The sequence below is a fragment of the Manis javanica genome, chromosome 9 (assembly GCF_040802235.1).
Source record: "Manis javanica isolate MJ-LG chromosome 9, MJ_LKY, whole genome shotgun sequence".
NCBI classification, from domain to species: Eukaryota; Metazoa; Chordata; class Mammalia; order Pholidota; family Manidae; genus Manis; species Manis javanica.
Genome location: NC_133164.1, coordinates 47,746,464 through 47,772,556, shown reverse-complemented (window position 1 = coordinate 47,772,556; position 26,093 = coordinate 47,746,464).

Below are 26,093 nucleotides of genomic sequence, written 5' to 3'. Positions count from 1 at the left end.
GATATACTGTGTTCAGGTGGCAGTTCCCTAAAATAGATGTGGAGGTTCAATAAAATCCCAAATTCATAAAGAAATGGAATATCCAAATCAACTTCGAAAATGAAAACAAAGTTGGAAGATTAATTTCAAAAAGTCAAAGCAACCAAATCTTTTGGTACTAGTACAATCATAGGTAAATATTAGTGTAAAGGAGTGCAGAGAGCATTAAGAGTCAGGAAAAAGAACTAATAAAACTTAGCTAAACCTTAACAGCAGACCATTCCGGAATAGTAAGAGATTGAATATCTAAACTTAGAGAGAGACCAGATCAAAGGAAGAGAGAGCGAGAGGCCAGCCAAGGGCTATTTGAATCCTAGTTTACTAAATCCCCATGGTTTACAACCCTGATATCCACCCTGGCAGGGCCCTTGCTTATTTTTATACTGCTTCTCACTTTAGGTCCCTGTATCTTAAACCGGCTAATAGCCTTTGTTAGGGAAAGAGTGAGTGCTGTTCAGGTGCTAATGCTGAGACCGCAGTATCATTCACTCACACAGCAGGAAGAAACAAACATTCCATGATTGGAATGGTCAAAGGAAAGTGGGGAAATGTAGAATCTAAGCATTAGTAAGATTAGTAAATTAGCATAAGCATAGCCATCTTAGAAACCTAGAAACCATTTTCTGAGAGTGTGACTCAGAGGAAAAAAAAAAAACCAAAAACAAACCCTGGGCCTGGGTAAGGCCTTGAAAAACAAGTTAATCATGAGCACTGGGTGGTGGGCAGCTGTGACCCTTGGTCAGCTAACCTTGGTCAGTTAATCTTACATACCAAGCTTATCGTGCAGAACCTCCCTAACCATTGAGGAGTAGTCTTACCCTGCCCTTGCTTAACCCCAGGATATATGTCTTGCAAGAATAATGTATAGTTATAGAAAATTGCTATGAGTTAAGTGCTTTGAAATTGCTATATAAACCCTTGGCTCTGAGTGCTCGGGGTCCTTGTTGAGACCCGCTGCATCGGGCTGACTTGGACCTCAGCTAGCTGGCTGAATAAAGACTTTGCTTGAATTTACATCTCTATGCCTGTGTAGTTTGTTCTCTGGGGAAGCCTCGGAAGCCTGGACCCTAACATTAGGAAAGAGAATACAAAAACAGACCCATTAATACATGGAAAACGTATTTTTGACAAAGGTGCAAAGGCAACTAAAAGGGAAAAGGAAATTCTTTTCAACAGTTGTGTTGAAAATCTTTTCAACAGATTAGACAAATATGTCTATGGAAAAATAATGAGCATTGACAAGTGTCTTATATCATACACAAAAAATAATTTGAAATGAATCATAGACAAAAATGTAAAGCCTCAAACTATAAAATGTCTAGGAACACATAGGAAAAATGTTGGTCAAAGACATCAAAAATATTATCCATAAAAAGACAAATTCATAAATTAGACTATAAAAATAAAAAGTAAATCTGCTATTTGACAATTTCAAGAGAATGAAAAAGATCAATGGAAAGAAATACTTGAAAATCATATATTGAACAAATGCCATGAACCTAAATTATACAGATAATCCTCAGACTCAACAATAAACCAAACAACTGAATAGAAAGTAGGCAAAATATTAAAACAGGACTTTACCAGGGAAGATATTCGGATGGCAATTAAGCACTTGTAAAGATGCTCACTATCATTATTTATTATGAAAAAGCAAGTAAAAAACAAAATGAGATACTACCACAGACTAACTATACCAAGTGTGAGAGGATGGAAAAACTGCATTGCTGGAAGGAATGCAAAGTGGAAGAACTATGTCTCAAGCCAATTGGGCAATGTCAAAAAATTAAACATACACCTACCATGTAATCCAGTCATTTATTCCTATGTATTTGTGGAAGAGAAATGAAAGCATGGACCCATACAAAGACTTGCATAAAGATAACATTTATAATAGTTTTACTTGTAAAAGCCCCAACTGGAAAAAGCCAAATATCATTTACAGGTGAATGGATAACAAATTGTGTTATACACACGTAATAGAATGCTATTGTAACTCTGTGAGGAGAGGGGAGGAATCCCAGCAGGGGCAAATTACCTTTGAAACCAAAAGCAGTCAAAGGAAGAAACGCTGTGGGAGAAACCAATTTATTAGATACCAGCAGTTGTCTGCTTCTGCTCTCCCATGTCTATTGTGACCCTGCTGCAAAAAGGGAACCTGGGACTCCACCCAACCCCTCCCGTCCAGATAGGCCTTCCTCTCCCCTTTGTAATCACCTATTGATATGGAGATAGATACTTCTCTTCATCCTTTGGAAACACCTATTGATATGCAGATGCACTAAGGCCAAGTGAGAGATTCTGGAAATATTGCAATTTTACCCACAACTGTTTAGCTGTATAAGGAGTGAACTAGTGACACACACTACAACACAGTTGAATCACAAAATAATCACACTGAATGCCAATAAACAAAGAATACATACTGAATGATTCCATTGGTGTTAAGTGCTACAAAATGCAAATAAATTTATAATGAGGCAAGCATGTTTGTAGATGCCTGGGCAGGAGAAAGTAAAATAAGACATGGGGAAATATTTAAAGAGTCTAGATAAAGTTCATCATCTCACTTGTAGTGTTAATGTTTTCATGGATGTAAATACCAAATTTGTTTAACTATATACTTTATTTACAAATCACTGTATGTGAAAATTAACTCAGAAAAAAAAAACCTGACATGTAGATCAAATATCCTCAGTAGTAGAAAAGTAACCAGGAAAAAAACTTCTATGTATTTATCCCCAAATTACATGGTCATTGTAAGAAACTTTAGAAATACTTTGTCAAACTGTGTATTCTTAGTTATATATGCTAAAATGTGTAAAATCAACAAATGTCAGTAATTTCAAAATAGTGCCACAAGAAGAAAATACTAATTTTAAGTTTAAGTAATGAAATTACTCATGATTATTAAAATATGTTCATTAGGAAAGAAACTGATTTGATTTATGTTACAGAAAAAAATGTATCAGATAAATTGCATTTAACTTGGGTCTCACATTGCATCTAGGTAAATTAGTTAAACATGTAAAACTTTACTTGAAGAGTTAATTTGTTAATGCTATTGCAGCTGGACTCTTTACTGTTTAACACTGTTGACATTCATGCCGTATTTTATAACAAATAAGAACAAAAAGAAAAAGTCTAAGAGAAATGCAACATTTATTGTATTCTCCTTGATAAAATTCATCTGAAGAATTATAAATAGAATAAATCTTATATAAATACTTTCTCTAAAATGATACTGGACACCAGGATATATGAAGAAAGCAGAATAATTTAAATAATGTTTAACTAAAATCCAATTCCTCCTCCAGACATTTGCTTATGGCTAGAGTGCCAAGGTATATAGAGACTTTGAGGATCTCATTTTCCAGTGTTTCTCTGAAAGTTACAATATTCATTTATAAGATATGGATACATAAAATTTGGATGATAAGAAACTGTAAGCAATCTCAAGAGAATTTTCAAGTTTGCAAAGCTTTTATCTTCTTTAGAGATGCTAAGGAAATGTGAAGTGTTCTATTTCAAAAGATTGCTCAATAAAATGTCCTGGAGCAAATATCTAAGTAGTAGACTTAATCATGTTAACTCTGATGCTTTTTTTTCAGTTTTTATAATAATAGGGTGAAGTCACTTGATATTAACTCAGAAAGAGAAGAAGTATGCACATTTTTACATTCTAATCAAATACGTGATTTGGGGGCATGAGAGGGCAAAATTAAACTGGGAAACGTAATACTTGGTGTTACTGCTTTTCACAATATTAATATGTATTTAGCTGACTTTTTGAAACCGATAATTTTCACAGGGCTGGTAAGATTGCAACTTCTACTAATACACGTGCATTTTTAAAGTCTCCTCAAAGTTTGAACTACATATATAGGCAGTTTAGATAATGCTAAAGTCATCTGAGAATTATTACTATTTCTATTTTTAATGTAATTTAATTAATTATATTTGAAATACAATTCATTTATATCTTTTACAATGTAAATGGTACAATAGAGTGTCAGTGAAGTCGCCTTCCCATTTGTGTCCCAGAGCTACTCATTACCAAAAGCAACCTATGTTATAAATTTCCTGTAAATTATTTCAAGAATATTTTGTTTATTTACATGAAAATTATGATAGTTACATATATACTTTTGCTATTTTTAATTCAGAGGTTTAATTTTTTAACAAGTTTTAGAGTTAGGGAAAATTGAGCAGAAAACACAGTTTCCATATATTATACACCCATCATTCAGCACAGTTTTTCCCCTCTTAACATTTTACATCAGTATGGTATGTTTGTTACAATAAATGTACCTGTTTTTTATACATTGCTATTAACTAAATTCCACAATTTACATGAGGGTTCACTCTGTGTTTTAGTTTCCATTGGTTTTGACAAATGTATAATGTCATGAATCTACCATTACAGTATCTGATGATATAGTTTCACTGCCCTAAACATCCTGTGTTTCATATATTCAATTTTCCCCCTTGATACTCTGGCCTCTACAGATATTTTCATTTTCTGTAAGTTTTTCCCTTTACAGAATTTTGTGATGTAGTTGTATCATACAGCATGTACTCTCTTCAGATTGGCTTCTTTCATTTAGCAATATGAATTTAAGATCTTTTCATGCCTTGATAGATCCATTTGTTTTTATGGCTTTTATAGCTGAATAACACCATTGAAGGTATTAAAGTTTTTTCATTTACCTATGGAGGACATTTTGGTTGCTTTTTTTATGGCCAATTATGAAAACATTCAATAATCATCAGTATGCAGGTTTTTGAGTGGGCATGGTTTTCAACTCAATTGGATAAAATACCTGTGTGAGCCATTGCTGGATCATCTGGTAAGGCTCTGTTTAACTTCCTAAGGAAAAAAAAGAAAAAACCTGCCAGCTGCTGTCTTCTAAAATGGTTCTACAATTTGTGAATTGCAACCAGCGATGAATGAGAACTCATTTTGTTCTGCATTCTCACTTGTGTTTGGTATTTTTGCTTTTATGGATTTAGCCATTCCAATACGTATATAGTAATATCTCATTCCAATGTACAATTTATTAATGAAATCCTGTTCATCTCCTCTCATGTGCTTGTTATTTGATGTCTACTTTGGTGAGAAATCTGTTCAAATGATTTGCCCATAATCTAATTGAATTTTTTGTTTTGTTACTGTTGAGTTTCAAGAGCTCTTTTTCAATTTTGGATACAAGTTCTTTTTCAGATACGTGTTTCACAGACATTTTCCTACCAGTTTGTGGCTTATATTTTTGTCCTCTTAAAAGTGCCTTTCACAGAATGGTAGCTGTATGGTCAAGTAATGTCAGTTCTCCACTTTGTTATTTTTCAATATTGCTTTATCATTTATAGGTCTTTTACTTTTCAATATAAAACCTAGATTCAGATCATCAGTATCCACAAAATAAATTTCCTGAATGTTGATTAGGATTGTGTTAAATCAATAGATCAATTTGGGAATAATTGATACACCTTAGCAAGCCAAATCTTCCCATCCATGAAAAAAACATTTCTTTCCATTTCTTTACATCTTCGTTCACTTAATCAGTGTTTCATAAATTTTCAAAAATAATTACTGCACGTTCTATGAAATTTATACCTAAGTACATATTTTTCTTGTTTTTTTATTTTTCTGATGCTAAAGTATATGATACTGAGTTTTTAATTTCAAACTCCAATTGTTTATTGCTAGTATATAGGGAAAAAATGACTTTTCTATTTTAATCTTGTGTTCTAACCTTACTATAATACCTATTAATTCCAGGATTTTTTTTTACAATTTGGGATTTTCTGTATAGATAATCATATTGAAATATGGTAGCTTATTTTCTCCATTTCAAACTGTATGATTTTTATTTCCACATCTTGTATTAGCTTGCATTATCTAGGATTTCCAGCCCTGTGTCAAGGAGGAGTAATGGGGGAGGGGGGCATCATGCCTTACTCCTAACCTTAGGAAGAAAGTATCTGCTTTCTCACCATTAAGCATATTTTCTATAAGGCTTTTGTAGATATTCCTTAACAAGCTGAATAAATTTACATCTATTTGTAGTTTTCTCAGAATTTTTATCATGAATGGGAATTAGATTTTGTCAGATTGTTTTCTATATCAATTGTTATAATCATTTGATTTTCTTCTTCAGCCTATTAAAGAAATGAAATACATTGATTTTTAAATGTTGACCAGCCTTATATACTTGAAATAAGTCTTAAATGACTACGATGTATAGTACTTTTTATGTATTGTTAGATTCTATTTACTAATATTTACTTAATGAATTTTGCATGAATTGTGTTCACTTAAGATCTGCTGGGTAGCTGTTATATCTATAATAGCTTTACCTGGTTTTGGGACTGGGATAATTCCTGTCTCATAGAATGTAAAGAAGAGTTCTCTCTGCCTTTTCTGGAAAAGATAGAGAACTGGTGTGGTTTCTTCTATAAAAGTTTGGTAGAAGTCACCAGTGAAACCATCTGGAACTGAATATTTAGTTTTTGGAAAGTTATTGTTATTAAAAATGATCAATTCAATGTCTTAATGGATAAGGGCCTATTCAGAATATTTACTTTTTGTGTGCATTTTGGTATTTTGGTGTTTTAGAAACTGGTCCATTTAATCTGTTATGAAATTCGTGAGCATATTTATAGTTGTAGATATTTTCCCTTTATTATTCTTTAAATATCTATGGGGTTAGTAGTAGTGACCCCTATTTCATTCTTGGGTTAGTAGTATATATTTTTTCTCTTTTCTTCTCAATTAGCCTATCTAGCTATTTATCCATGTTCTTGAACTTTTAAACAAAAAGCTTTCTGTTTCATTAATTTCCACTATTGATTTCCTATTTTCAGCTTCAATTTCAATATTTTATTCTTTTCTTATGTTTACTGTTTCTATTGCTGTTGTTTCTCTGTTTCTCTAGTTTTCTATGCAAAAGCTTACAACTTTTACATCTCTGTTTCTTCTAACATATAGATTCAATACTATAAATTTCCCACTAAGCATGTATTCACTACATCCCATAAATTCTGATAACTTATATTTTCGTTTTCATTGGGTTCATAATATACTTTAATCTCTGTTCAGACTTCCACTTTAACTGATGTGTATTTAGAGGTGTAGTGTTTACTCTCAGTATTTTCAATTTTTTCAGCTCATTCAGTTACTGATATCTGGTTAATTTCATTGAGCCTTATAAGCATGCTTTGTCTGATTTCTATTCTTTTAAAATTAAGTTGTTTTCTAGGCAGCAATGCAGTCTATCTTGACAAATTTCCATGAGAATTGTAAAATTTGGATTCTGCTATTTAGGAATAAAGTATTCTAGGAATGCTAGTTAAATGCCATTCGTTGATTGTTCTGTTCAGTTTCATTACCTCCTCTCTTATCTTCTGTAAGTTGGACCTGCTAATTATTAATATAGAGCTGTTGAAATATCCCACTATAAGTAGTGGGTTTGCAAATTTCTCCTTGCATTCCATCAGTTTTATACACTCATATTTAGATGTTCTTTTGTTAGATGCATATATATTGAGAATTGTTATATCTGTTTGGAGAACAGACTCCTTTCTTTATGTAATGTTCTTTATCATTATATTGTTGCTGTAGTTTCAAGTCTGCTTTTGCAGAAATAAATATAGCTACTTCAGCTTTCTTTGATTTGTGTTAGCAAGGTATATATGTTCCTCCATCCTTTTCATTTGAAACTGTGTTTTCGTAATTAAAGAGAGTTATTTTGGGCATGTAGTTGTCTTTTGTTTTGTTTTGTTTTGTTTTATTTTGTTTATGAATCCATGCTGCCAAACTCTGCCTTTTAATTGGTATGTTAAATCTTTCAGATTTACAGTAACTACTGATACAGATGGATTACTATCTACTTTGCTTGTTTCTCCTCTTTGAGTTTTGTTTTATTTTTATCTTCCCCCTCTCTGGGTCTTCTATGGTTTAAGTTAATAAAGCTCTTAAGCTATTTTATAAGATTTCATTTTCTCTTATACCTTGGTATATCAATCATATTTATTTTATTATTTTATCTTTTCCCTATAGTTTGCAGTATACATTTTTAAATACCTCTGCTTTCAAATAACACTATACCTCTTCAGAGTCAGTGCAGGAACCTTATAATTGACTATTTCCAATTCCTCTCTCTAGTGTTTATAACGTTTCTGTCATTTATTTCACTTATACATATAATATAATCACCCTATACATTGTTGCTCTTATTACTTTAATGGTTATCTATTTGATCAATTAAGAATAAGAAAGACAAAGATCTTGTCTTACCTTTATTCCTTCTGTGACACTCTTCCTTTCTTTATGGAATCCAAGTTGCTGATCTATTCCATGTTCCTTCTCTTGGAATAAGGTTTCTTGCATAGCAGATCCACCTGCAACAGTTGCCCTCAGTTTTTCTTTGTCTCAGAAGGTCTTCATTTTCCTTCATTCTTGAAGGGTAACTTAAATGAATATAGAAATCTATATTTGTCAGATTGTTTTCTTCAAAACTTTTAGGTTTTGCTCTGCTCTGTCCTTATTTATGTTTTCTCTGATATGAAGTCCAATGTAATTCTCATCCTTCCTCAATAGGTAAGATGGTTTTCCTTCTTTGACTATTTTCAAAATTATCCCTTGTCTTCAGTTGTCTGCAATTTATTATGATATGACTAGATAGAGAGTTGTAGTATATTTCCTGCCTTGCATTCTCTGAGCTTTCTGGATCTGTGGTTTGATATGTCATTAATTTGGAAAATTCTCAATTCTTATTACCTAAATAGTTTTTCTCCTTTCTCTTGTCCTGCTGGTCTTCCTAGTAAAGTATGGTACATTTATTCACAAAGCAACTTACATTTTAATTCATTTATGTAATACATTCCACAATGTAATTACTTGTATCTGGGAACTGTCAATTTGTGTATATATAGGTAAAATGTTGTTTGTACACTGAATAGTTACATCATTATCAGGAAGAAATGAAATTATGGACATCAGCACTTTTACTCCTGTTTTTGTAGGCTTTATACTTTTAGTAAGTTTTAGTATTGAGTAAAAATATGCAAACATTTATTAAATTTTATTAATATAAGAAATGCAGAGAGTGAGAAGAGATGGCAGCATGAGGAATGAGGCAGAAATTTCCTCCCAAACCACATATATTATGAAAATACAGAAAATACAACTATTCCTAAAAGAGTGACCAGAAGTAAGAGTGCACCAGTCAGTCTACATCTAGGAGAAGTGAACATATCACAGAAAGGGGTAAAGTAAAAAGTCCATGATCCGGAGAGACCCCCCCCCAACCCAGCTCACCAGCAGGAGGAAGAGAATCAGATCTGGAAGGGAGTGGAAGCCCAGCACTGCTAAATACCCAGCCCTAGAAATCTACTCTGGGAGCACAAACCCACAATGTATGGTGCTCTGGAGATTAGAGGGCTGAAAACTGAGACAGAGACTAAGACTATGAACAGGTTCCAACAAATGGCTGCCCTGGGCCAAAAAAAAGGTGGGCACTTTGAAAGACTTCCCAACAGTGAGAGGGCTGCTAAAGAGGCAAGGGTTTAGGGGAAGGAACAGGTGGACAAAATCGGCCCAGCACACTCAGCCCAGGAGGTTCGGAACTTTCAGGAGCTTCAGGCACTACATCTCACTGTCTGAAAAAGCAGCACCAAGGTCCCTCACCATGATAAATAGCTTGCCTCTTCTTCCTCCACATTGGAACATGAGCACAAACCTGCTGTCCCTGCCATTGCTTCAGACCAGCTGGAGGATAGCTTTGCCTACAGCAACTACACAGCTTAATGCAGAGACTTCTCCTTGCATGCAGATAACTAGCCCTGACAGCAGAGGCAGGCATTGCAGCTGAGAAGCACAAAAGGGTTTTGTCTTCCCTGTAGACATTCATGCTGCTCACTCACAACACCCGACATCATTCCAAGCCAGCAGAAGGGCAGCCCTGTCCAAAGCGGCATAGGGGATTTAACCTAGAGGCTGCTCCCTGTGCATGGTTCACTGGCCCTGACAGTGAAGACAAGCACTGCACCTGGGAATCAGGAAGGGTTTAGTCCTCCCGTTCACCACAGACACCTGTGCCACTTGCCTGCAACCCCTCCCATTGCTCCAGGACTATGAAAAGGTACAAGAACCTTGTTCAATCCAAAAATCCCTCAAACACCACAAAGAGGGCTCTGTGAAACTGAAATCAACAATCTTCCAGAAAAAGAATTTAAAATAAAAGACATGAGCATGCTAGTGGAGCTACAGAAAAATATTTAAGAGCTAAGAGACAAATTCATGAGTGAGATAGACACCTAAAAAATATAGTAGCTGAAATGAAACAAACAATGGAGGAATGTAGAAGTAGATTAGACAAGGTAGAGGAAATGATAAATGGAATAGAAATTAGAGAATAGGAATACAAAGAAGCTGAGGCAGAGAAAGAAAAAAAGATCTCTAGGAATGAAAGGGTATTAAGAGAACTGTGTGACCAGTCCAAATGGAACAATATTTGCATTATAGGGGTACCAGAAGAAGAACAGAGAAAAAGAGATAGAGAGTATCTTTAAGGAAATAATTGCTGAAAATTTTCCAATCTGGGGAAGGAAATAGTCTCTCTTGCCATGGAAGTCCACAGATCTCCCCATACAAGGGATCCAAGGAGGACAACACCAAGACATATAATAATTAAAATGGCAAAGGTCAAGGGCAAGGATACAGTATTAAAAGCAGCCAGAGAGAGAGAAAAGATCACCTACAAAGGAAAACCCATCAGGCTGTCATCAAACTTCTCAGGAGAAATGTTACAGGCCAGAAGAGAATGGCATGATATTTTCAATGCAATGAAACAGAAGGGCCTTGAACCAAAAATACTCTATCCAGGAAGATTATCATTTAAATTTGAAGAAGGGATTAAACAATTCCCAGATAAGCAAAAATTGAGGGAATTTACCTCCCACAAACCATCTCTACACTGCATTTTAAAGGAACTGCTCTAGATGGAAGTGCTCCTAGGCTCAATAGCTGTCACCAGAGAAAATAAAACCACAGTAAAGGAAGTAGACAAATTAAATACTAACCCAATGAAAAATTAAATCAGTTTTCCACAAAATTAATTAAGGGATACCCAAAGAATACAGAATTTGACAAGCTAGCATATGAAGAGAGGAAGAGGAAGAAAAAGAAGGGAGGGAAAAAATGAATCTTCAGATTATGTTTATAATAGCATAATAAGTAAGTTAAGTTAGACTTTTAGATAGTAAAGAAGCTGCCCTTGAACCTTTGGTAACCAAGAATACAAGGCCTGCAGTGGCAATAAGTACATATCTATCGATAATCACCCTAAATATAAATGGACTGAATGCACCAATCAAAAGACATAGAGTTACAGAATGGATAAAAGAGCAAACCCAAAGACAAACACAGAATAAAAGTGAAGGGACAGAAAAAGATATTTCATGCAAACAATAGGGAGAAATATGCAGGTGTTGGTACAAGACAATTTGGTACTGGCACAAGAACAGGCCCATAGGTCAATCAAACAGAATAGGGAGCCCAGATATAAACCCACTCATACATGGCCAATTAATATATGATAAAGGATCCATGGACATACAATGGGGAAATGATAGTCTCTTCAACAACTGATGTTGGCAAAACTGGATAGCTACATGTAAGAGAATGGAACTGGATTACTGTCTAACCCCATACACAAAAGTAAACTCAAAATGGATCAAAGACCTGAATGTAGTCATGTAACCATAAAACTCTTAGAAGAAAACATGGACAAAAATCTTTTGAATATGAACATAAGCAACATTTTCATGAAAATATCTCCTTGGGCAAGGAAACAAAAGCAAAAATGAACAAGTGAGACTATATCAAACTGAAAAGCTCTGTACAGCAAAGCACACCATCAGCAGAACAAAATACATCTTCAGTATGGGAGAATATTTTCATAAATGACATATCTGATAAGGGTTTGACATCCAAATTATATAAAGAGCTCACATGCCTCAACAACAAAAAAGCAAATAACCCAATTAAAAAATGGGTAGAGGATCTGAACAGATACTTCTACAAAGAAGAAATTCAGTTGGCCAACAGACATATGAAAAGATGCTCCACATTGCTAATTATCAGGGAAATGCAAATTAAAACCACAGTGACATATCACCTCACACCAGTTAGGATGGTCAACATCCAAAAGACAAGCAACAACAGATGTGGAGAAAGTAGAACCTTCCTACATTGCTGGTGGGAATGTAAATTAGTTCAACCATTGTGGAAAGCAGTATGGAGGTTCCTCAAAAAACTACAAAGCAATACCACTTGACCCAGGAATTCCACTCCTAGGAATTTACCCTGAGAATACAGGATACCAGATTCAAAAAGACATATGCACCCCTTTGTTTACTGCAGCACTATTTACAATAGTCAAGATATGGTAGCAACTAAGTGTCCATCATTAGATGAATGGATAAAGAAGTGTTGGTACATAGTTACAATGGAATATTAATCAGCTGTAAGAAGAAAACAAATCCTTCCATTTGCAACAACATGGATGGAGCTAGAGAATATTATCCTCAGTGAAATAAGCTAGGCAGAGAAGGGCAAATACCAAATTATTTCATGCATTTCTATAGTATAACAACAAAGAAAAAACTGAAGGAACAAAACAGCAGCAGACTAACAAAACCCAAGAATGTACTAACAATTACCAAAGGTAAAGGGACTGGGGAGAGTGGGTGGGAAGGGAGAGATAAGGAGATTAAGAGGCATTATGATTAGCACACATAATATGTGGGGACAGGCACAGGGAAGGAAGTATAGCACAGAGAAAACAAGCAGTGACACTATATCATCTTATTATGCTGATGAACAGTGACTGTAATGGGGTATGTGGTGGGGACTTAATAATAGGGGGGAATGTAGTAACCACAATGTTGCTCATGTGAAACCTGAGCAGAAGACTGTATATCAATGATACCTTAATAAAAATAAAGAATTGGCAACACCTTATTAACATAGACATATTTGCAAAGTATTTTTTGGAACAGTAAACTTTAATAAGCTTTATAGGAATAAATTTTGCAATATGTATCAGCACTCTTTGCAGTGCTCATATATTGATGGCTAACATTTCTACATTAATCTTTAGAGAGAAAAGAGCAGAGATGTAAGTAACAGTTGAATAAGAGAGCAAATGCCTTTGTGTTAATTTAACAAGAAAACATAGGAACAATTTATAGTTAACAAAATATTTATCTCAGTTGCAAATTCACAGGACAAAATTATTTGTGAAACACTTAAATGATATTCAAAATGATCAGTCTCTAATATTAAATTTTAAAAAGCAGTATACAAAATACATGCTGCCTATTTTTAATATCCTACTACTGAAAAAAATGGACATGAGAAAAGACAGATTATTTGGAGAATATATCACAGTATTTTTTATGGTTTTTGGCTCTTAAAATAGTACTGTGATGAATGTACTTACACATGTTTCTTGATGCACATATGTGTGAATTTTTTCTGGGTGTATATTTAATAGTGATATATATTTACCAGTGTCATATGGCATTCTATAATCGACTTTAGCACATAGTGTCAAGTAGCTTTCCCATATGGTTGTATCAATTTACATTCCTACCAGTAAAGTGCTTTACAACCTTGTCCATACTTAATACTGCCAACAATATTGATCTCAGATTTGAAAGTTTACTGTCAGTCTTTTACTTTTATATCTGTCTTGTCCTAACATTTTTAAAGGAAAAAAATAAATATTATAAAATAAAAATTGCATATTCAGTATTTTATTTCTATAGACCTTTCATTCACTGGACTCTTATATATCTAACTTTACACATTTAGAATTCATCACATAAACCAGTTAAATAAAAGGCTTAGGATTAATTTAAAATACATTGTGAAGATAAATTGTTCCATATATTTTAAATGACATGGAATAAACTACATTGTTTTATGAAAGGGACTTCCAGATGTGGCCAAAGGATAGATTCTCTGACAGGAGGCCTTTTGTATCCCTAATGTGCCTGCATCTGTGATGATAACAGTCTTATTAATAAGAGGGCTCTTTTTCCTTAATTGGAAATTTCTTGGCCTGCTGTTCAGCATTTGTTTAGAAAAGTTGGCAAAAAAATGTAGTATCACTTCTGTTTGTTTCATAAGCACCCTTGTAAATTATTGTATAAAATCCTGTTATTCACATTTCTTAAGTAACAAATAGAGATTATCAGCCATGGTGAACACAGCCGAATATCTTTAATCTTTAGTGGAAAACAGAGGATTTTGTCTTACTTGCTGTTCTTAAAAAGAAATGTATAATGGTATATATATGTATATGGTCTACTGTCTTTCTGGCTTTTTACCATAAGAATTGTTTGAAAAGTTAATCTGTAGAGTAACATACTGTGTATGGGATATGTCTTTCAGCTTTTTAGTTCATTCCCTGGGATTTACATGTCCTTACTTAACATGTTCCTTGTTTCTGTTATTATGCAAGAAAGCATGCCTGATAAAGTTCAGACAGTTTGCAAGGCAGGGGTTTTATGTAATTGCGATCATGCACTGCAGGTTTTTTCTTAATTGTCATCTCTGTTGAAACTAGATTAAGGGATTTTTTTTTTAGCGTGCTGCTCACCTTTTTGTTCATTACCTTAATTTAAGTTGTCTACCTAGCTATTTGTTAAACACCTACTATCAGGACAATTTGGTGAGGTCATTTTGTTTCCAATCCTATCTGCCTAAAGGCATTATATCACTTTGTTATACAGTATCATGTAATCCAGTAAATTCTCTGACTTTCCTTAGGTATCTAGGAAAATGGAAGTGCCAGAATAAGTCCATTTATCCCTTGGGATAACTATGTATACTTTTCTAATCCATGGGGATGAACTCTGAAGCATTTAAAGCATAAATGCCTGTTAAAGATATTTTCAGTATGAAATGGTGTGCACCTCTTGACTCCTGATGCTACAAATACAAGCGCCATCAGTTGAGACACCTTTTTCTCTTGAAAAATGGTGATAATAGGGAATTCATTTTCTGACTTGGGGTCAAATTCTCTTCCTATAGACATAGCAATTAATAACATTCATTTACCGGTATTATTAATTAATTTTATACTTAAATTTCTCTCCTTGGAAGTTTGAGAATACATATATGACATAGTAATTGAGCATAAAATAGTATTTAATATTACTGGTTATAGTATTTTATTGTATAATATTTTAACATCTCCTTGAAAAGAGATAACAAAAGGAAAAATTAATTAACTCAAAGGCTAACACCTAAATTACTAGTAAATGCTACAATTTGTATTGAAAACTGATTCTGTCTGAATTCAAAATATATGTTTTTATATTTTTGGTACACTGTCTCTGTGACAACTTTGTACTTCAGCTGCTTTTTCAGTTATTGCCTGAATCTGAACTGTGACTGTGAATAGGGCTCTATTGCAAAAAAATACTGTGTAGTAGAACATGAAAGCAGTTATAAACATAGGAAATATATCCACACCACATGTACAAAACATGACAAAGAGAAATCCAAATCAAGTATCCACAAACTATAAGCTTATTTTATTTTGATAAGAATTTCTACACTTAATAGTAAGCAGGATTCAGAAATTTAAAAATTAATCCTTTCACCTGCTCATCACTTATAAATTGCTACATATAGTTAAGCTTGTTGTGTTAAACCATTTCCAGGTTTAAATCCATAGTATATTTGTATTATTTTTGTTGTTGTTGTTTATCTTTCTTTATTGATAGCTAGTCAGCCTACTTCACTGTTTTTTTTTTTGAGAGGGCATCTCTTATATTTATTGATCAAATGGTTGTTAACAACAATAAAATTCTGTATAGGGGACTCAATGCTCAATGTACAATCATTAATCCACCCCCAGCCTAATTCTCATCAGTCTCCAATCTTCTGAAGCATAACGAACAAGTTCTTACATGGTGAACGAATTCTTACATAGTGAATAAGTTCTTACATGGTGAACAGTGAAAGGGCAGTCATCACAGGAACTTTCAGTTTTGAACACACATTATGAACTATAAATAATGAGGTCAAATATGAATATTCATTTGATTTTTATACTTGATTTATATGCGAATCCTACATTTCTCCCTTATTATTATTATTATTATTTTTAAGAAGATGCTGAAGTGGTAGGTAGATGCAAGATAAAGGTAGAAAACAGAGTTTAGTGTTGTAAGAGAGCAAATTTAGATGATCAGGTGTGTGCCTGTAGACTAAGTGTTAATCCAAGCTAGACAGGGGCAATAAAACATCCACGGATGCAGAAGATTTCTCTCAAAACAGGGGGGGGTGAGGTTCTAAGCCTCACCTCTGTTGATCCCCAATTTCTCACCTGATGGCCCCCCTGAGACTGTGCCTGTCTTAGGTTGCTCCTCCCTTGAGGAATCTTACCGTCTCTGGCTAACCAGTCATCTTCTGGGGCCATACAGGGAGATGTAAAGTTAGTAAGTGAGAGAGAGGCAATATTGTTTGAAAAGGTTAGCTTTTTACTTCTTTGTAGATTTATGCCTTGTGGCTTCTATGCCCAGCATTTGTCTTGAGGTATCTTTACCACGTGGAAGAATTATGATACTCGGTAAATTCGATATGAGGCATGAATTGTATTTAAGGGTTGTAATTAGGAAGGAAGAAGAAAAGTTATAGGAGTAGCAGACGGAAGATAACATGGGAAGATTGATTATTTCTTTGACATATCTTCTTGTAGAGTAACTTAAGCATGTATAGGTTTTAAACTACTAATTAAGTTGTGTACACACATTAACATAATAGGAATACAGTTACATAACCAAATCAGACCTATAATTACCAGCCATCTCCAGTGAAACCAAGAAAACCAGTTAGGCACCCTAGGCATTTGTGAAAACTTATTTATGATATGGTGGATATTGTCCAACTGAACTTCAACAGTCTGAGAGATATCAGGCAAATTAAAACAACCCATTCCTGGGGACTGTTCACATCCCATATGTTCTTTGAACAGTAGATAGTCTGTAGTTGTAAGATTTTGGAGCGCTACAATTTGCACTTCTCCTAATTCTTGGTTGAGTTCCAACAGTATAGATCCAGTCAAATTTGTTGTTTTACTGTATGCACAGGCCAGCTTAGATATCTCCTACTTTATTCCAATGGCAAGTCCAGGAACCGGTGGGATGAATGCAGCTACATCTGTAGCAGCGCCTCGATCTTTGTTGAGGATTTTTGATTATCATCTTGTGGTATGAGTCTTCCAGAGAGTGCTGATGTTGGAAGTTCTTCTTCATATCATATCTTATTTCATTTTCTGGGTAGCCAAATTAGGCTTTGATCCTCTGTATAAACACAAACAGACCCTTTGTCCACACTTTGATATGCCCTTTATACCATTGTGTAGAACTCATTGGAGGTCACCACACAGGAACTGCTTTTGGTCTATTGATGGAGTCCTTTGCTGTACAGAAGCTTTTCAGCTTAATATAGTCCCACTTGTTCATTTTTGCTATTGTTTACCTTGCCTGGGGAGATATGTTCAAGAAGAGGTCACTCATGTTTATGTCTAAAAGGATTTTGCCTATGTTTTTTTCTAAGAGTTTTATGGTTTCATGACTCACATTCAGGTCTTTGATCCATTTTGAATTTACTTTTATGTATGGGGTTAGACAATGGTCAAGTTTCATTGTCCTACATGTAGCTGTCCAGTTTTGCCAGCACCATCTGTTGAAGAGACTGTCATTTCCCCATTGTATGTCCATGGCTTCTTTATTGAATATTAATTGACCATATATGTTTGGGTTAATGTCTGGAGTCTCTAATCTGTTCCACTGGTCTGTGGCTATGTTCTTGGGCCAGTACCAAATTGTCTTGATTACTATGGTTTTGTAGTAGAGCTTGATGTTGGGGAGTGAGATCCCCCCTACTTTATTCTTCTTTCTCAGGATTGCTTTGGCTATTTGAGGTCTTTGGTGTTTCCATATGAATTTTTGAATTATTTGTTCCAGTTCATTGAGGAATGTTGGTGATAATTTGATAGGGATTGGATCAAGTCTGTATATTGCTTTGGGCAGGATGGCCATTTTGACAATATTAATTCTTCCTAGCCATGAGCATGGGATGAGTTTCCATTTGTTAGTGTCCCCTTTAATTTCTCTTAAGAGTGACTTGTAGTTTTCAGGGTATAGGTCTTTCACTTCTTTGGTTAGGTTTATTCCTAGGTATTTTATTCTTTTTGATGCAATTGTGAAAGGAGTTTTTTCCTGATTTCTCTTTCTGTTGGTTCATTGTTAGTGTTTATTTCTTTCTGATCTTTATTATGTCCCTCCTTCTGCTCACTTTAGGCCTCATTTGTTCTTCTTTTTCCAGTTTCAATAATTGTGATGTTAGACTATTCATTTGTGATTGTTCTTGCTTCTTCAAGTGTGCCTGGATAGCTATATACTTTCTTCTTAGGACTGCTTTCACGGCATCCCACAGAAGTTGGGACTTTGTGTTGTTGTTGTCATTTGTTTCTATATATTCCTTGATCTCTATTTTGATTTGTTAGTTGATCCATTGATTATTTAGAAGCATGTTGCTAAGCCTCATGTGTTTGTGAGCCTTTTTGTTTTCTTTGTAGAATTTATTTCTAGTTTTACACCTTTGTGGTTTGAAAAATTGGTTGGTAGAATTTCAATATTTTGGAATTTTCTGAGGCTCTTTTTGTGGGCTAGTATGTGGTCTATTCTGGAGAATGTTCCATGTGTACTTGAGAAGAATGTATATCCTGTTGCTTTTGGATGTAGAGTTCTATAGATGTCTATTAGGTCCATCTGTTCTACTGTGTTTTTCAGTTCTCCTGTGTCCTTACTTATTTTCTGCCCAGTGGATCTATCCTTTGGGGTGAGTGGTGTGTTGAAGTCTCCTAAAATGAATGCATTGCACTCTATTTCCCCCTTTAGTTCTGTTAGTATTTGTTTCACATATGCTGGTGCTCTTGTGTTGGGTGCATATATATTTAGAATGGTTATATCCTCTTGTTGGACTGAGCCTTTATCATTATGTAATGTCCTTCTTTATCTCTTGTTACTTTCTTTGTTTTGAAGTCTATTTTATCTGATATTAGTACTGCAACCCCTGCTTTCTTCTCTCTGTTGTTTGCCTGAAATACGTTTTTCCATCCCTTGACTTTTCCTCTGTGCATGTCTCTGGGTTTGAGATGAGTTTCTTGTAAGCAGCATATAGATGGGTCTTGCTTTTTTATCCAGTCTATTACTCTGTGTCTTTTGATTGGTGTATTAAGTCCATTTACATTTAGGGTGACTATTGAGAGATATGCACTTATTGACATTACAGGCTTTAAATTCGTGGTTACCAAAGGTTCAAGGTTAGCCTCTTTAGTATCTTACTGCCTAACTTAGCTCACTTATTGAGCTGTTATATACACTTTCTGTAGATTCTTTTCTTCTCTCCGTTCTTATTTCTCCTCCTCCTTTCTTCACATGTTAGGTGTTTTGTTCTGTGCTCTTTTTAGGAGTGTTCCCATCTAGAGCAGTCCTTGTAAGATGCCCTGTATAGGTGGTTTGTTGGAAGCAAATTCCCTCAGCTTTTGCTTGTCTGGGAATTGTTTAATCCCGCCATCATATTTAAATGATAGTCGTGCTGGATACAGTATCCTTGGTTCAAGGCCCTTCTGTTTCATTGTATTAAATATATCATGCCATTCTCTTCTGGCCTATAGGGTTTCTCTCGAGAAGTCTGATGATAGCCTGATGGGTTTTCCTTTCTAGGTGACCTTTTTCTCTCTAGCTGCCTTTAAAACTCTTTCATTGTCCTTGATCTTTGCCATTTTAATTATTATGTGTCTTGGTGTTGTCCTCCTTGCGATCCTTTCTGTTGGGAGGGTTCTGTGTATTTCCGTGGTCTGTTCGATTATTTCCTTCCCCAGTTGGGGAAGTTTTCAGCAATTATTTCTTCAAGCAAACTTTCTATCCCTTTTCCTCTCTCTTCTTCTTCTGGTACCCCTAGAATATGGATATTGTTCCTTTTGGATTGGCCACACAGTTCTCTTAGTGTTGTTTCGTTCCTGGAGATCCTTTTATCTCTCTCTATGTCAGCTTCTATATGTTCCTGTTCTCTGGTTTCTATTCCTTCAATGGCCTCTTGCATCTTATCCATTTTGCTTATAAATCCTTCCAGGGTTTGTTTCACTTCTGTGATCTCCTTCCTGACATCTGTGATCTCCCTCCGGACTTCATCCCATTGCTCTTGCATTTTTCTCTGCATCTCTGTCAGCATGTTCATGATTTTTATTTTGAATTCTTTTTCAGGAAGACTGGTTAGGTCTGTCTCCTTCTCAGCTGTTGACTCTGTGATTTTTGTCTGCCTGTAGTTTTGCCTTTTCATGGTGATATAGATAGTTTGCTGAGCTGGTACGAGTGATGACTGGAAGAGCTTTCCTTCTTGTTTGTTAGTGGCCTTCCTCTCCTGGGAGAACAGCAACCTCTAGTGGCTTGTGCTGGGCAGCTGTGCACAGACAGGGGCGTGCAGACAGGGCTTCTGCTTCCTGCCTGGCTGCTATGGAGTTTATGTCCGCTGTTGCTGTGGGTGTGGCCTGGCTGGGGCTGCTGCTCCAAAATGGGGAGCGGCCGGGAGGCTATTTATCTCCTTAAGGGGCCTCTGTGCTCCCAGCTGCCCAGGGGGTTAGAGTGCCCAGAGATCCCCAGATTCTCTGCCTCTGGACTAAGTGTCCCACCCTGCCCCTTTAAGACTTCCAAAAAGCACTCGCCAAACATAAACAACAACAACAACAAAAAATTAAATAATTAAAAAAAAGAAAAATGTACGATTTTCTTTGTCCTCAGGCCCCTGCCCCAGGCACCCATTCACCGGTCTTGCTGCCCTGTTTCCCTAGTATTGGGGTCCCTGTCCCTTTAAGATTTCCAAAAACACTCTCCAAAAAAAAAAAAAGAAAAAGAGGCTGCTCCCATTTCTTTGTTCTCCAGTGTCGGCCTCAGGCACCCGCTCACTGGTCCTGCTGCCCTGTTTCCCTAGTATCCAGGACCCCATGCATGCACTGTGCCTGTGCTCCGGTGCGGATGGCTGGGGCTGGGTGTTCAGCAGTCCTGTGATCCCTCTCCCTCCCCGCTCTGACTCCTCTCCTCCGGCCAGGAGTTGGCGGGAGGGGCACTGGGGTACCGTGGGGCTGGGGCTTGTATCTTACCCCCTTCGTGAGGCTCTGGGTTCTCGCAGGTGTGGATGTGGTCTGGATGTTGTCCTGTGTCCTCTGGTCTCTATTTTAGGAAGAGTTGTCTTTGTTATATTTTCATAGGTATATATGGTTTTGGGAGGAGATTTCCGCTGCTCTACTCAAGCTGCCATCTTGGCTCCACCCCCTCAATTATTTTTAATATCCACTTAGAGTTTCTCCTAATGAAGCCCTTTGATCATTGCATAAGACAATTTTATTTTGCAAACCTTGTCTGCCCAACATCTAGAACGTTTTTCCAAAAAATAATTTATTGTCAAAATAACGGAAGGATGTTTATTTATGGACTATGTAAATAATTGAAAAAACAAAATAGTGGTCCCAAACAAGAGATTATTATGTATCTTTAAATGAGAATATTATAATATTAAATATGTGTCATATAATTTTAATATGGCTGAAATGTTCAGGTATTGTGCTTGTTAAATAACAAGAGGCATGTCACTTTTGCTTTGTTATGATCCCTTTTTAACATTAGAATATACATATCTATCTACAGTGGTTATTTCATTTGATACAAATTTGTTTTAAAATTCATGTTGTTAGTAGACAATTTGCCCTAACATTTCTGTATCTCCTCTAAAATGAAAACCATAAATACTAGTGTACTCAAAATCCTCATGAAGTCTTAAATGTGCAAAAGTAATAGGAGCCCAAACCCGGTACTGCAATAGAACTTAAATTCAGAAAACCAATTTTAAAAATATCATAAATGCCAAGTACAATAGAAATCCCAGAGTTAGTAGGAACTGGAAGATACCAGGCACCCCTAAAGCTGAAGGAACCAAGGGAGGTGGTTTTTGTACCAGGACTCCAGAACTGGGGCTGTTCAGCAGGAGCTCAGTCAATGAAGAGACAGCCATTGATGGTAGAAGTTGCCAGCAACAGAAACAGGGAGAGAAACCACCTAGGTTTCTCCTTTCCCCTGTTCTCCAATTTCCTGGCAGTGCTTCCCATCATCAAGTTAGGGAATAGATTGGCAATGGAACCCACAACATGTAGATGGCAAACGTGCAGTGTGGGGAAACTATTTATGAAAAGAAAGGCAAAAGACTTGACTGTCCATTTTGTTCATCAGCATATATTTTAACCTTTCTATCCATGTTTCATTAAGGAAAATTTTGCACTTTTACCTCACATGAAGTAATTCTCTTTTGCATGAAAGAATACTATCTCACCTTATCCCCTGTTGCAGAAATATAATTAAGTGCAAAAACTCCTTCTAACCCAGAAAACCTCTCTACAAAGGTAAGAGAAAGTAAAATTGATTATTGAACATGCATTGAACCAGAATATGATGCACATCACAGGCACTGCCAAAAGATTGCAAAGAAAGGAAGAAAACTCATCATTTTATAGTCAAGCAGATACAACCCATTACATGTTCTCAAGGTAAACAGACAGACTTCAAGTAAGAGAACTCAACAGCATCTCTAGTTACAATAGTTCATCCTAAAATCACTTGAAAATTGGGGTGGCCATCTATGTTAGCTAATTGTTTTTAAAGGAATTTGAACTCATACAAAAGGTAGTTTAGCAATTTGGAACAAGGTACTCAGCTAAGTTAGTCTCCTACCCTCCACGGAAGCTGGAAAATAGGGACATTATCATGATATTTCTATTTCAAGGGAGCAGTTCTCACATCTTTGAGAAAGACATCCCAAGGTTGGAAAGCTGGAAAGAGGCTTACTAAGAGTCTAACAAGATTTATATTCATCTCAAGGAGACAGAATGAATTTACAATTTACAATTCTAAAGAAACATAATTTCCTTTATTTTCAACAATGGGAATTAAGCATTTTATTTGTAATTCATATTTGCCTTTACAGCCCAAAACGAGGAGAAATACACCATCTCACAAGTCACCATAGCCTTCTTAAAGTCCAGGATTTTCATCCCTTCCCCCCAAGTTTAAATGTAGCTGCTCAAGGTCTGACTGGCCATGAATGAAAAATCATAAAGGTAAGCTCCATCAACACTCTTTACCCACAATACTAGAGGAAGGAAAAAGAGGAAAGTAATTTTGCAGTATATGTAGATATGTGCATAACAAAATATGCATTGGTGTCATTGCCCTTATTTAAACAGTTGTTTAAGAACCTATAGTTTTAGTTTACCAAAATCATTATCCAGTTTTTCATTGTATATAACCATAGTGCTGTTTTAATTTTGTTTCTTCCTGGAAAATTGTGTTTTCAAGAAATTTTGTTTTGAATTTATAACCTTCATTCAACAAGACAAGCAGGGCCATTCAAGCCTCATTCAAAATAACCAATATGTTTACATACGTTTAAGTTGTATGGTGCAGTGAACGATTTTCTTTCATAGTATGTGCTATTCTGATAGTAATAATAATAATAACAATACAGTTGCTTGATCTTTGGAAAAGAAATCATTTGAGAATGGCAGCACCATACAGTGTCTGATGATTGTGCCAGAGTCTGAGCTTTCAAAGTGTTAGATGGTTTTATCAGACATCACATAGAAATAGGAAAATATTTTATTTATACTAGGATTATAAATTTCCAGCCACTATTTAAGATCTATAAACACCATACAGTATCCTTACTTCATTCTGAGATCATCAAGTTACCCAATGTTTCATTATAAAACTTTCTCCGTGTCTTTTTCAAACTTAAAATGCAAGCTTAAGATCTCGCTGCCATGACTCATATTCTGCTCCAGCTGCTATTCAGACTGTCCCCATTTTCACCCAAGTCTCCCTAAATAGTCTGAATTCCATATTTTCTGTTTCTCACCATCTCATTATCCATCCCTGACAGAGATCTGATTCTGTCCCTTATGCTAAGATGGTCAAAATGTTACTTTTGTTAAATCCTTTTGCCATTATCTGGGTGTCACTGCTGCATTTGACAACACTGATCACTCCTTCTCTGGTATATTCTGCTTTGGCTTCTCCAACACCATGCTGGGTGTACCTATTAGCCAGTTAAGAATGAAGAAATAAGAGCACCAACGTATTATTTATTTGAGAGGATGCAAAGAGCTTTAGCTCTGCCCCATCCACCTTTCTCTGCCCTAAATGGCTAATTGTCCCTTGGGACTGTCTGGATGATACTGCATATCAACTAACATGTATTCTGGAGTTGGTCAGCCTGGACTTTTATTATGGCTCTGCCACTAACTAGTGTGTGTTTAAGAACATATCTGAGCTTCGACTTCCTCAACTGTAATATAGGTAAATACAGGGATAAAATAAAGATAATTTATTTAATTTTAACATATTTTCTTACACAAAATTGCTTCTGACTCACCAGGTTATTGGGGAAGTCCATGATAACAATAAATTAAGAAAACTAAAACAGTGCTGGGCAACTAGGAAGTGGGGTTGCTAATGTCATCTGGGTATGGGTTTAAAGAATAAAAACTTCCGGAACATATACATGGTTGCTGTTGTAAATGGCTATAATGAATGACTATTTTGCTCAATCCTAAATGGAAGTCTGAAGTGTAAATTATAACTGTAACAGTCATACTACTACTCAATATTTAACCAGTCTGATACTTGGCAAGTGAATAAGATGGAAAGCAAACAATCTGGAAACTGATTAAACTGATACCCAAATAGTTAATCTAACATTAAGTAACACATATGCTTTTTGTGTTATTTTGTATTTTACTCCCTTAAATGAAAAAATTAACTCCTAGGTCCTCCTTGTAAGTCAGAAGTGCCCACAATTTCATGATTCTCACCAGAGCGCTATTGCGTTTTCACAGTCTAACTGCCCCAACTCCAACCACAGAGAAGATGCTACGATCATAATGATGTAACAGCACACATTAAAGCAAAGTGAAGGATGCCAAAATCAGACTGAAATGAAATGGGATAACTAAAGAGTTTACAACATTCCTTTATAAAAAAAAATTGCACACATACCAGTCACCGTAATTCTCAGGGTTTGATTCTGTTATCTCTCATCTCTGAAAGACAGGATAAAGCTCTCCTGTATCTACCGATGTGACCTCTTCATACAGACTTTGCTATACCACTGGGCGTTCATTCTGAGAAATACTGTTCTCAGTCAGTGTATCTTGAGTACAGTGGAGCTATTAGCACTTGATTATGGGTTTTAGAAATTGTATTTAGAGGCTTCCACATAATATTGATTACACTGTTTTATTTGTTCATGTTCTGAAATAGGAATTTGCCTGGGATTCTAGACAGGGGCATTTGAAATGCTCCCGTCTTCAGCACTCCATTGCCATTTTCATACAGATTTTCTGTTTGGCAGTTTTATGAGAACTGGTTTGCTACACAGTTAATGAAACCAGTCCCTCAAAGGGAATATGGGTTTTTGGAATCTTTCATTGTGTAACTCAAGTGCTGAACACTCTATATATTTACTGTTTGCTTAATTTTAGTTTTAAGAACTATATTCTCCATGTAGATAATTATTGATTTCTATCTATCAACTGATATAAAAAGTGGAAAAAAGATCTAATTTAGTGATAACAAAAATTAATACCTTTAAAACACTCATAGTACTGGGTCCAACTTCTCTTATGTTTAGTCTTTCTTAATTGTACTAATGATGGTGTGATGGACAGGATTAGGGAGCCACATTCTCTGTGATATGAGTTTGATTTGAACCAGACTGACTTTATAAACTAGTGACTAAATTTATAAACATTGGTTAGATTCAAATAACATTTTGGCTATATGACATTTTTTAAACATTAAATTTTTCATATTTTTTTAATATTAAAATTATTTCTATGTATCTATTCACAGACATCTCT